The sequence below is a fragment of the Macaca mulatta genome, chromosome 3, assembly GCF_049350105.2.
Source record: "Macaca mulatta isolate MMU2019108-1 chromosome 3, T2T-MMU8v2.0, whole genome shotgun sequence".
NCBI lineage: Eukaryota > Metazoa > Chordata > Mammalia > Primates > Cercopithecidae > Macaca > Macaca mulatta.
Window position 1 is genome coordinate 58611197 of NC_133408.1, and position 12980 is coordinate 58624176.

General features: G+C 43.5%; 1 long non-coding RNA gene across 2 annotated transcripts; it reads left to right on the forward strand.

Moving 5' to 3' along the window:
• The first annotated feature begins 456 nt into the window (after positions 1-456).
• LOC114676887 (uncharacterized) lies at positions 457-12779 on the forward strand. 2 transcript variants are annotated; one of them, XR_003728019.2, is made up of 4 exons: positions 457-728; positions 4901-4976; positions 9770-9857; positions 12235-12415. It is a non-coding gene; the product is annotated as an uncharacterized LOC114676887 (long non-coding RNA). The 2 variants fall into 2 exon arrangements; XR_013415248.1 differs by lacking the exon at positions 4901-4976 and having other exon boundaries at positions 509-728; positions 12235-12779.
• The last annotated feature ends 201 nt before the right edge of the window (positions 12780-12980 follow it).

Here is a 12980-nt window from a genome sequence, read left to right on the forward strand (position 1 = left end):
CCAGGCCTGGCTAAGTTTTGCATTTTTGGTAGAGAAGGGGGTGGGACTGGGGGGTGAGGGAGGGGAGGGAGGTTTCTGCTATGTTGCCCTTAGCTCAAAGCGATCTGCCCCGCTTCTGCTCCTGAAGTGCTAGGATTACTAGCCCGCACCACTGCAACTGTAAAATCTTATTTCCACGCAGCTGAGAGAGTGTTTTAGGAAGTGTTTTAGGAAGTTTGCTAAAAGACCCTTGGAGACCTCCTCATTGTGGCCTCCCTGCTGTTGTGTTTAATTTGATTGATCTTTTCTGCCCTCTTGCTTTTCAGAAATTAAAAGGCTAAAAAGAGGTACTAAACTTTAAAACTTCTCTTATAGTCTCCCATTAAAGTAATTGTAAGAACTACCAAAAAGGGAAAAAAATTTTTTGAAAGCAGTAAAATGATATGGTCTGTTAGGATGTAAAATATAGAAAATTAGTCATTATATGTTATTGATGCTCTGACATAGGGATGTATTATTGAGAATAAACTTTTGGTCGATTTTCAGAAAAATGGAATAATCATATTGCTGATCTACGTAAACAAAGAATTGTTTGAAAGAAAATATGGTATGTCTAAACTGGAAAAGTCCTGTAATAGTGTGTTCATCAGCATTTACACAATGGAGTTACTGTTCATCAGTGGGGATACTGTGGACAAGCCCAGGGCTGCTGGTGAATCCTGCCATCCTTACACATCTCTCCTTGTAAGGTACTTTGTAGTGTCTGTCTAAATATTAGCAACATTCTTTGTTTCTAGATTATTAGAAAGCTAAGGAAAAGTTGTATTTCTCTAATTATCAATTAGCATTTCTTTTAAACTTTCAGCATAGATATTTGGGATTTATTTACATATTTATTGCAAAGCCCTGGATCTTAGGGATTTACCCTGTGTGTGTGTGTGTGTGTGTGTGTGTGTATTTTTTTTTTTTTGAGATGGAGTCTTGCTCTGTCACTGAGGCAGGAGTGCAGTGGCGCGATCTCAGCTCACTGCAACCTCCGTCTGCCAGGTTCAAACAATTCTCTGCCTCAGCCTACTGAGCAGGTAGGATTACAGGCACCCACCACCATGCCCTACTAATTTTGTATTTTTAGGTGAGATGGGGTTTCATGATCTTGGCCAGGCTAGTCTTGAATTCTGGACCTTGTGATCGACCCACCTTGGCCTCACAAAGTGCTGGGATTATAGGCGTGAGCCACTGCGCCTGGCCAAATATTATTTTTTTTAAGGTAATTGCTTCTCTCAGTCTGCTTTGTTAAATTCATTATTCAGCCAGGCACGATGGCTCATGCCTGTAATCCCAGCACTTTGGGAGGCTGAGGCAGGCGGAAAACCTGAGGTGGGAGTTCGAGACCAGCCTGACCAACATGGAGAAACCCTGTCCCTCCTAAAAACACAAAATTATCCGGGCATGGTGGCATGTAGTCCCAGCCTGTAGTCCCAGCTACTCAGGAGGCCGAGGCAGGGCCTCGTTGTCTGGGCAACAAGAGCAAAATTCTGTCTAAAAAAAATTCGGTGTTCACCAAGATGCGTCTATTGTCTCTACTTTTATCTTGATGCATCGCTGAGTTGATGTTAGATTTCAAATTCTTCTTTGCCCTTATACCATTCTATCTTAAAGCCACCTTTATATAATGATGAAAGAAATTCGCAATTTGTTATTCTCATCTCTCTGATGGTATATAGCAAATGCTCACCTAAAAATAGCAACAACCAGTGAAAAACATCACGTGTTTTGTTGTTTTTATTTGAATGACTATTTACTTTGCAATCTACTAGCAAGCTGTAGAATTGTATGATATGCAGAATTTTAACTGAAGTGCTTTAAGTGACCATTTAACCATGAAAAACCATATTGATGGTATTTATGTTAATATACTTGAAACGAACAGTTTTTTTTCATCATGAATTATATAACCTACCCCTCAATAAAAGTCTAGAATTAGAGTAAATTTGCTAATTAATTCAATAACTTTTCCATAATATTTTTAGTTATGTACTTAAATACATAAGGTTCTTTTAGTGATTCTTCCAGTTTTTAATAATGTACACCTTTTTTGCCTTTGTTTTTTATTGGTTCATTTTAAAGCAAAAACCTCATAACATGTGCTATTTGGAAGCACTGTAACCTAGTGGTGAGATCATAGGCGCTGGGGACACAGCCTGGCCACATCTCTTCTCCTTTCTGAGCCTTAGTATCCTATTTTGTGTTCATGAGAACTGAAGATCCATCCCGAAGATTTGATAAGATAGTAAAGTGCTTCACATAATACCGGGCTTATAAATACATAGAAAATGCTTCCTTCATGTGTTTTTTTTTTTTTTTTTTGAGACGGAGTCTCGCTCTGTCGCCCAGGCTGGAGTGCAGTGGCGCGATCTCGGCTCACCGCAAGCTCCGCCTCCCGGGTTCACGCCATTCTCCTGCCTCAGCCTCCCGAGTTGCTGGGGCTACAGGCGCCCGCCACCTCGCCCGGCTAGTTTTTTGTATTTTTTAGTAGAGACGGGGTTTCACCGGATTAGCCAGGATGGTCTCGATCTCCTGACCTCGTGATCCGCCCGTCTTGGCCTCCCAAAGTGCTGGGATTACAGGCTTGAGCCACCGCGCCCGGCCTTCATGTGTTTTTATTGATTGATTGAAGCAGAATCTTACTCTGTCACCCAGGCTGGAGTGCAGTGGCACTATCTAGGCTCACTGCAACCTCTGCCTCCCAGGTTCAAGAAATTCTGCTGCCTCAGCCTCCCAAGTAGCTAGAATTACAGGCATGCACCACCACGCCCAGCTAATTTTTGTATTTTTAGTAGAGACAGAGTTTTGCCATGTAGGCCAGGCTAGTCTCAAACTCCTGACCTCAAGTGATCCACCTGCCTCCGAAAGTGCTGGGATTACAGGCGTGAGCCACCACACCTGGCCTATATTTTTATTGTTAATTTAGTACTATTCTGAGTAAAAATAATTTACTATTACAGTTTTATAAATTGACTATGACAGTTTTATAAATGTCAGTGCTTTTTTATAAGGTGAAACATTATGTTGTGGGGCTTTTGTTGTGATGGTGATTTATTAGATTACTTTGTTTACAGACAATAATGTTCAGCTGTTGTGAAATTATAAAAACAATCTTCACATTTCATAATTTTAAAGCAATATTAATGGTAATTACCTTAGGGAAAGATAGTTTTGTTGTGCTATATAAGTATGATCCTGAAGTTTAGTGTACAGCAAAGGATATTACTAAGTCAGCACTATTGTGTTATATGGTACACTTGAAACTTTAGTACAGATATCAATGTTTAGCAAATAGACATTAACACATAATGATAGCAAAAAAAATGGAGCTGTTCTGATGGGAGACCATTGATTATGTTTGATTTTAATACTTCCCATGCTCTTGACTTTTTTTTTCTTCTTTGAGAGAGAGTCTTGCTCTGTCACCCAGGCTGGAGTGCAGTGGCACCATCTTTGTTGCCCAGGCTGGAGTGCAGTGGCATGATTACAGCTCACTGCAACCTTCGCCTCCTGAGTTCAAGGAATTCTCCTGTCTCAGCCCCCCCGATTACCTGGGATTACAGGTGCACGCCACCATGCCTGGCTAATTTTTGTATTTCTAGAAGAGACGGGGTTTTACCATGTTGGCTAGGCTGGTCTTAAACTCTAAACTTTGTGATCCACTTGCCTCAGCCTCCTGAAGTGCTGGGATTACAGGTGTGAACCACCACAACTGGCCCTCAGCATGCTTTTTATTTAGCCAAAGAATCAAAGCATTGCTAAAGAATCAAAGATTAGAAGACACATATTTTTTGCTAAGGGAGGTAACAGAGAAAGAAAAATATTCCTGGAGGTAGATCTTCAGTTTGGATTAGTCTGAACATGATGAAACCTGTAGAAACCTTCATTTCTCAAGACAAAGCTCAAATTCAAGGTTGTGATGAGTGCAGTCACTGCTTTTGTTAGTGGCATTTGTGACAGTGATTGCAGAAACTGAGGGTGTGAAGCCTGTATTATATAAAGAATGTGCAAATGCCGTAGAAGACACTGCAAGGATTGGGTGCTGAAACAGTGCCAGACCTGCTATTGTCACGAGAGTGCAGCAGCTGTCACCAAAAGGAGAATCTCCACTCTTCCTGTCACTAGCATCACTCGATTTTGTCCCACTCATAAAAGATCTTGGAAGGAGTTAAAGGTGCTTAGTGGTTCCTCATTCCAATAGAACCTCACTTGGCCTGCACATGGAACATGCATTAGTCTTTGGACAGGACAATTCAATTCACAGACCACATGACAAAAGAGTTTTGTGGCCATCAGACCTGTCTGCTTAAACCCACCATGGGTGCACTGTGTTCTCAGCTTGGTAAAAGGTAGATGTCACATGCAAGAAGGCAGTAGAGCCAGGAACATGGTGGGGCCTCAAACAGTGGGAGGTGGCAGCTGGCTCTGTGAGGAGGGTGTGAAGTCCTCCATGGGAGGAGCAGATGCCAGAAAAGGAGGTGAGGATGGGCAGAAGAGGAGGCTGAGCAGCAAGTGAATAGACGCGCTCGACCTCAGAGGAGGAGAGTCCTGTGTCTTTATTGGTAGTATTCAAATGTGGTTCATACTGATATTATTTTCTGTGGCTGAATGGTTCAACTACTCTGAAATACACAGGAAAAAGAGGGAAAAAAAAATCTCATACTTAAACCCTTGAGATGCTATGTTTTCTTTTAAAGTAAAAGAAATGTTACAAGATTTTCTGAAACCAACCTTTAGCAATATTTTAAGACCTTCTCCAATATTTTCCACTGCCTTTGTCAGCAATCAGAGATGACCTCCACACTGAGGCAAATCTTCCACTCCCCTTACCCTTTTCCTTGTCTCTTTCTCTCCTTTCCTCATTCATTAACTCCAGTTGGCCTCCACTGTCTCCAGGTCGACTTTCGTCTTCATCCACAGCTCCTCCACACAAGCCCTGAACACCTGTCCATGTAAGTGACATCCTATATGTCTTTATTTTTATTTTATTTTATTTTTATTTTTGATACAGTCTCGTTCTGTTGCCCAGGCTGGAGTGCAGTGGTGTGATCTTGGCTTACTGCAACCTCTGCCTTCTGAGTTCAAGCGATTCTCCTGCCTCAGCCTCCTGAGTAGCTGGGATTACAGGTGCGGGCCACCACTCCTGGCTAATTTTTGTAGTTTTTGGTAGAGTCAGGGTTTTAACCATGTTGGCCAGGCTGGTCTTGAACTCCTGACCTCTGGTGATCCACCAGAGTAGCTGGGATTACAGGTGCGGGCCACCACTCCTGGCTAATTTTTGTAGTTTTTGGTAGAGTCAGGGTTTTAACCATGTTGGCCAGGCTGGTCTTGAACTCCTGACCTCTGGTGATCCACCTGCCTCTGCCTCCCAAAGTGCTGGGATTACAGGTGTGAGCCATTGTGCCTGGTGCATGATTTACTATTTATAAGAACATGAGCTTACTACTTGTGTAACATTTATCCCTGTATTTTAGATGGGAGTTGCTGAGGTGGTATGAGATTGGTGACTACATCTGGCCTCTCAGGGAAATGGCCAAGTTGTTCAGATTCTCAGCTGTATTATGTGAAGTTGTTTGTTGGCTTCACGCTTACTACTGTGAAATAAGTTATAAAGGAAAATTTTTTATTAAAAAAATAGATTCAGGCTGAGCACAGTGGCTCATGCTTGTAATCTTAGCTCTTTGGGAGGCCAAGGCACATGGATTGCCTGAGCTCAGGAGTTTGAGACCACCCTCAGCAAAATGGTGAAACTCCATCTCTACTAAAATAAAAAAAAAAAAAAAAAATTTAGCTGGGCATGATGGTGGGTTCCTATAGTCCCAGCTACTCGGGAGGCTGAGGCATGAGAATTGCTTGAACCCAGGAGATGGAGATTGCAGTGAGCTGACATCGTGCCACTGCCAGCCAGGGTGACAGAGTGAGACTCTGTCTCTAAAAAAAAAAAAAAAAAAGAGATTCACTCAGGGGAGGGGGATCCATTGCTAGTAAAATATGTCTAATACCTGATGCTTTTTGGTCTCCTAATGACCTATGAAACTGCAGGTCTCTTGGTTTTGTAATATATTCAGTTCCACATTTATTCACTAAAGAATTGAAGACCTTTTATATCCCCATTATGTGCCAAGTACTGGGTGGGACGCTGGGTGACAGAGATGAACAAATCCCTGATCCCGGGATTTCACAGTGGATGTTGGAATTCAGTGCCATTTAGCTTCATTCAATTGTGCAGTAGTCCCAAGATGTTCCAAGATCGTCTTGTCCTCCAGTGTCCTGTTGATTCAACTTTAGAATATATCCCAGAGTCTGTCCCTCTTCACTCCTCACTGCTGCCACCCTGGACCTATCTGCCATGATCTCTCACCTGGATTATCTCAGTAGTCTCCTAACTGGTTTCCTTGTTTCCATGCTTGATTCCTTCAGTCTACGCTCTTTTTTTTTTTTTTTTGAGTTGGAGTCTTGCTCTGTCACCAAGGCTGGAGTGCAATGCTATGATCTCGGCTCTCTGCAACCTCCACCTCCCGGGTTCAAGCGATTCTCCTGCCTTAGCCTCCTTAGTAGCTGGGACTACAGGCGTGAGCCACCATGCCCAACTAATTTTTTGTATTTTTAGTAGAGGCAGGGTTTCACCATGTTGGCTGGGCTGGTCATGAACTCCTGGCCTTGAGTGATCCGCCTGCTTTGGCCTCCCGAAGTGTTGGGATTACAGGCGTGAGCCACCGTGCCCAGCCAGTCTACTCTCAATACAACAGCTAGGACAGTCCTTTTACAGTGGAATTTAGATCATGTTTACCCCTCTGTTCAAACTCTCCAGTGGCTTTCTGTCTCTACATGATCTGCCCCCCTACTACCTGTCTCTCTGTGCTTCCTGCTACTCTCCTGCTCTTACTTCTCTGTATAAACACTGAGCTTATGGTGTTTCCTATAACATGCCAGGCATGCTTGACCCTGTCCTATCTCTGGGCCTTGCTGTTCCCTCTGCCTGGAACATTCTTCCTCTGGCGTCTGCATGGCTCACTCTCTCACTGCTTAGGATTTCAGCTCAAAAATCACCTTATCAAGGGCCTCCAGGCCGCTTTGCATAAAATATATTCCCAACTCATATTTCCTACTTGATGTTTGACTCCCCCTTCTCCTTCATTAAACTGTAAGCTCCATTAGGGACGGGATTTTGTCTGTTTTGTTCTGTTGTATCCCTAAATATCTAGAAGGTGCTCAGTACATATTTGTTGGTTGGATGACTAAATCAGCCTATTATTGAATCAGTCAATGTCCTCTCTACAAGGGACTTCTCATACCTGGTGCATATCTGTATGCACATCTGTATGATACCTATTGTAGGGAGGCACGTGGTCAGAATGGCTCTGTCTGTGTGGAATAGTTTTGCTTAGCATAATCCCAGCAGGCTCCCATTGGGGTTAAGCCACAGTTTTAGCCTTATTAAAATAACTTTTTAATCATAAAGTCAGAGGATGTAAAGATTGGAAGGGATCTGGGAGACTTTTCAGTTCGCTTTTCTCATTATTGATGTGAGAATAACAGAGCCTAGAGAAAGTAAGTTAATTACTCACAATTGTAAAGCTGTACAGGTCAATCTGAAATTAGGCTTCTCATGTCAGATTCTGTATTTTTTCCTATATGTGTTCCCCCTGCCTGGGACAGTTCATGGGCTTTCAGATTTGACAGTTTTCTCTCCAGTGTGTAAACAGGAGCTTTTATCTGGACATTCTAGGTTAGCATAGATCGACAGTGACCCTGCAATGTGTGAAAAATCCCAAAGATTGACCACTGTGAATGGGAACTACCCTAGATGTGTGAGGAGCACCGCAGGCACACTCACTCCTCCATTTGCTGGAGCTGTGTAGGGTGGAAAGGAAACCCAAATTAAAACCCTTTGCTAGTTCAGTTTTTTATTGCATGTCACAGTCCAATGTGTCTCCATTTAAATTCAGATTGATGAATGGTCAGACCAGCTGTAGGCCCTTTGGGCCAGAAGTCTTGATCTCACCAACTGTTCATTTTCTTGAGGGACTTCCTTCATTCAGGCATTTGTGTGTAGCCGGTCTACTGTGAAGTTCAGAGGGGTGTAGAGCCCTCTCTTTTTGGGACAGCCTGTTCTCCCTGTGCAGCATGTCTTGAAGCTGGCCTGTCTCCATCCTGTTTCTAAGTGTGTGAGGTGCTTTATTAAGCAGGGTAAAGTGAGAGAGGACTCCTAAAGAGAGAAAAACTCCAGCATTTGCTGAAACATGTTAGTGAAATGATCAAGTTATAATTGGGATGGCATGAAAAAGACTAAAATTTATTTAATTTCTTGTCATCTGGTTTGTGATATATGGTGCCCCAAATTGAGTTTAGAAGGAACTTTGGTCATAGGTCAAGAAGATGTTTTTTATATATATATAATATATACAATAAAAAATATATAATATATATAAAAATATGGATATATAAATTTTTTATTTTATTTTATTTATTTAATTTTTTTTTTAGATGGAGTTTTGCTCTGTTGCCCAAGCTGGAGTGCAGTGGCATGATCTTGGCTCACTGCAACCTCTACCTCCTGGGTTCAATTGATTCTCCTGCCTCAGCCTCCCAAGCAGCTGGGATCACAGGTGCCTGCCACCACGCCTAGCTACTTTTTGTATTTCTAGTGGAGATGAGGTTTCACCATGTTGGCCAGGCTGGTCTCTTACTCCTAACCTAAGATGATCTGCCCACCTCGGCCTCCCACAGTGTTGGGATTACAGGCATGAGCCACTGCGCCTGGCCAAAGGTGTCATATTTTATTCTACTCCCTGTGGCTTCTCTTACAATACCAATCATGCATGAAGCTCATGGTTTTGCTGCATCTAATGTTACTCAAGCAAAGGCTCTGGACTTTCTTAGTTTACACTAATGTATTCTAGTTTGCATTTGAAATGTACTCTGAGATTGCTGACTTCCAGATAGCCATTTTTGGGTCAAGGATAGTTCAAGTATCCTGAGTATAGTAGCCATACCACCTAGAGAGCTTCCTTTTGGTTTGCTTACAAAATGTGTTTTAGCTTAGTTGTCTTACAGTAGGTGGGCAAAACAAGAAGGAGCTGAAGGCTGGGCACAGAGGCTCACACCTGTAATCCCAGCACTTTGGGCGGCTGAGGCAGGCAGATCACCTGAGGTCAGGAGTTCAAGACCAGCCTGGCCAATATGTTGAAACCCCATCTCTGCTAAAAATACAAAAATCAGCCGGGTGTGATGGTGTGTACCTGTAATCCCAACTACTTGGGAGGCTGAGGCATGATAATTGTTTGATCCCAGGAGGCGGAGGTTGCAGTGAGCCAAGAGTGCACCACTGCACTCCAGCCTGGGGGATAAAGCAAGACTCTGTCTCAAAAAGAAAAGAAAAAAAAGTTTAGGGACACTCAGCAGAACTATAAGGCCTAGAATTGGAAAGTGGGAATTACTCTGTTCGTAGATGATTTCTTTTCAAGATGGGCTAGTGGAGTTTCTGAGCAGCGGCAACGTTCTCCTTTCACATCTTCAGGTTTTATGAGATTACCTTTTGCCCTCTGAGTGATCAGATCTACCTCACAGTCACTCATGGGAGCCCTTGATCTCGACAAAATGGGCCTTGAGTAGCTGAGTTCAAAGAACTGAGGTGGCAAGAGGGGATCTCCTTCTTGGTTCTTATATATATTTTTAATGAAAGAGCTAGAGAAGCAATCTCAAGGTCAGGATAACTCACCCTGATGTTCTTCTCACTTTTCAGGGATTGTGCTGCATTCTGACATAGTTTCTGCCATCAAACACAGAATGCCCTGATCCTTACAGGCAGAGGCAGCTCTTCAGCCTATGGGGTAAGTAACCAGGGAATGGAATTCTCACCATTTTTATTGTCTATGCTAAGTTTTACTTTTAGATTTGGGCCTGGCCGGGCGCAGTGGCTCACACCTTTAATCCCAGCACTTTGGGAGGGCAAGGTGGGCAGATCACAAGGTCAGGAGATCGAGACCATCCTGGCTAACACGGTGAAACCCCATCTCTACTAAAAATACAAAATATTAGCTGGGTGTGGTGGTGGGCGCCTCTAGTCCCAGCTACTCAGGAGGCTGAAGCAGGAGAATGGTGTGAACTTGGGAGGCAGAACTTGTAGTGAGCCGAGATCGCGCCACCGCACTCCAGCCTGGGCGACAAAGCAAGACTCTTGTCTCAAAAATAAAAAAAAATAAAAAAAGGATTTGGGCCTGCTTCTTTTTTTTTTTTTTGAAATGGAGTTTCACTCTTGTTGCCCAGGCTGGAGTGCAGTGGCACTATCTCGGCTCACTATAACGTCTGCCTTCTGGGTTCAAGGGATTCTTATGCCTCAGCCTCCCGAGCAGCTGGAATTACAGGCATGCACCACCATGCCCAGCTAATTTTTGTATTTTGTAGTAGAGACAGGGTTTTACCATGTTGGCCAGGCTGGTCTCAAACTCCTGACCTCAAGTGATCTGCCTGCTTTGGCCTCCCAAAGTGCTGGGATTACAGGTGTGAGCCACTGTGCCCAGCCTAAACTGCCCAATTTTAAGGGGACAATTGGGAAAACAATGTTTAAAAAGGTAATGAAGGTGTTGCCATGACTGTGGTTAGCAGTGTGAAGACCCTAGAAAATCTGTGTGAACCCCTGGGGGCTCATAGTCTACTACTTGGTCAAGAGCCTTAGAAAACTTGGATGTACATGTTAGGACACTAGGTTCTGAAAGCTCCCAGGGCTGTATAAAATTCTATATTAGGTTCCATGATGCCCGATGAGTAGTCCCACATTTCCACAGTAGACACGCTATTGCTGCTTCCTTCCTTATCATGAGAAGAGCAGAAGATGCAGATAATACGTGAAGCAGGAAGACAAAGGGGAGACACTGAACTTGTCACCTACCTTTGGGTGCCCCTCATGCTTCGTGTTTCCCATTGAGCCTCACTAATCAGTGACACAGGGAATGGTCCCTTTGCTCTCTACTTTCCCTGTGGCTGCCTGGAGGTAGGGGAGGCAGATCGTGCCACTTGCCGACATTATGTTGCTGTGGATGAGTTGGAGGGACAGGAACAGGAAATGTTCCTGGCGGTGTTTGTGTCACTGGGGCTCACAGGGGTACTTTTTAATCTTCTCACTGGCCTCTGTGATTCTGTGACCCTGGTTATTACACGTTCAGAAAGTGTCAGCTTATTTGAAAGGGATACTCTTATTTTCTATTTAAACATTGCCAAAAACCGTCACACTTTTTTTTTAATTGAAATATTTTTGTATTTTTTATTTTTTGGAGATAAGAGTCTCGCCCTTTCATATGAACATGAAGGGACCCATAGTCCTTCCCCTACTGTCGGTCTTTAACTTAACATATCAATGAAGGGTTGTGTCTGAATGAATTATAGAAGTTTAGGACCTAAAAAAGGAAGGTCCCAGAAACCGGGCTTTGGTTTATTTCTACTACTACACTTGCTATTGAAATCAAGCAGGTGACTTCATTTCTCTTGGATTCAGCTTTCTTATGTGTCAGGATGGGAGAGGAAGGGAGGCGCTGGGTGAAGTGTCATTCCACTGTCTGTAGTTCAAATCTGGCTAACACACGTCTGGCAAATTCTTAGATTTGTTGACAGCGGTTTCCTGGAGTGCTGTCTTGAACGATTCTGAACAGACTCAGCAAGAAAGTGTGTTTCAGTTGATTGGGTGTGTCTGTCATGGAGAAGGAATTAAGGAGTGGGGAGCACGCAGCATTCCCAGAGCATTCCTGCTTACTATCTCAATACCTGCTGCTGACGTTTCCTGTCCCTTATCAGGAATCCTGTCTACTCTGTGTCTGATGACTTGAACTTACTGAGTGCTGCTTCGTTGCATCATAGACACCACCTGTCTTTGAACAGCTACCCTGCCTCTTGATGAGAATGCAAAGGCTGCCAGGGGCCACTGCTGTATGGAATGGCCTTCGATCATTTCTGCTTAGAACACAGAGGTCATTTTGGCTAATAACGTAACTCTCCTTTTGAGTGAAAGTGTTAAAATGTTCCTCCTAAAAATACTATTTTTTAGGCTGCTTCTTCAGATTTGCCCAATATCCTAAGCAAAATGCCTTCAATATGAAGTGAATATTGCTTGATTGTAGGGAACTTGTCTGTAATGTACTGAGAATGCAGATACAAATAAAAGAAGGTCTGTGTCAAATTTTATCTTCCACAAATTATGTTCTCTTGAACTTTCAGCTCAAGCTCTTGGACTCACTGAGACAGTAAAAGTACCATATCCTGTTTGAATCAAACCCCGAGTTCCTGTATGTAGAAGCCTTGCCAGAGGGGATTCCCTTCCGAAGCCCTCCTGGTTTGGAATTCCGTGACTGGAAAGGATCGTCCATGGGGGTAATAAAATGAAGTTTGTTGTTAAAAAGTAAGTTTTAGGCTAGGTGTGGTGGCTCACGTCTGTAATCCCAGCACTTTGGGAGGCTGAGGCGGGCAGATCACCTGAGGTCCAGAGTTCGAGACCAGCCTGGCAAACATGGCAAAACCCCATATCTAATAAAAATACAAAGAATTAGCCGGGCATGGTGGTGGGCACCTGTGATCCCAGCTACTCAGGAGGCTGAAGTAGGAGAATCACTTGAACCTGGGAGGCAGTGGCTGCAGTAAGCTGAGATCACAGCACTGCACTCTAGCTTGGGTAACAGATAAAATGCAACAATAAAAATGTAAGTTCTGTTTGCCACTTTGGTCATTTCTGGAATTAAAACAATAAAATGACATTTATACTAAAATGTTTTTCTAGCTGGAGGTGACAAGTGTGGCTGTAAGTCCTTAATGGAAAAGCCTGACTCTGAGCTGCAGTCCTGGCACTCTCCATTGCCCCTGCCATTCCCCATCCCGTACTCAGTTGTCTTCATCAGTGAGAGAATAGTGACCACTGCCTCCACGGTGTTCAGAGGCGCTGTGGTGGCTCGCACTATGCCTGAGTACTT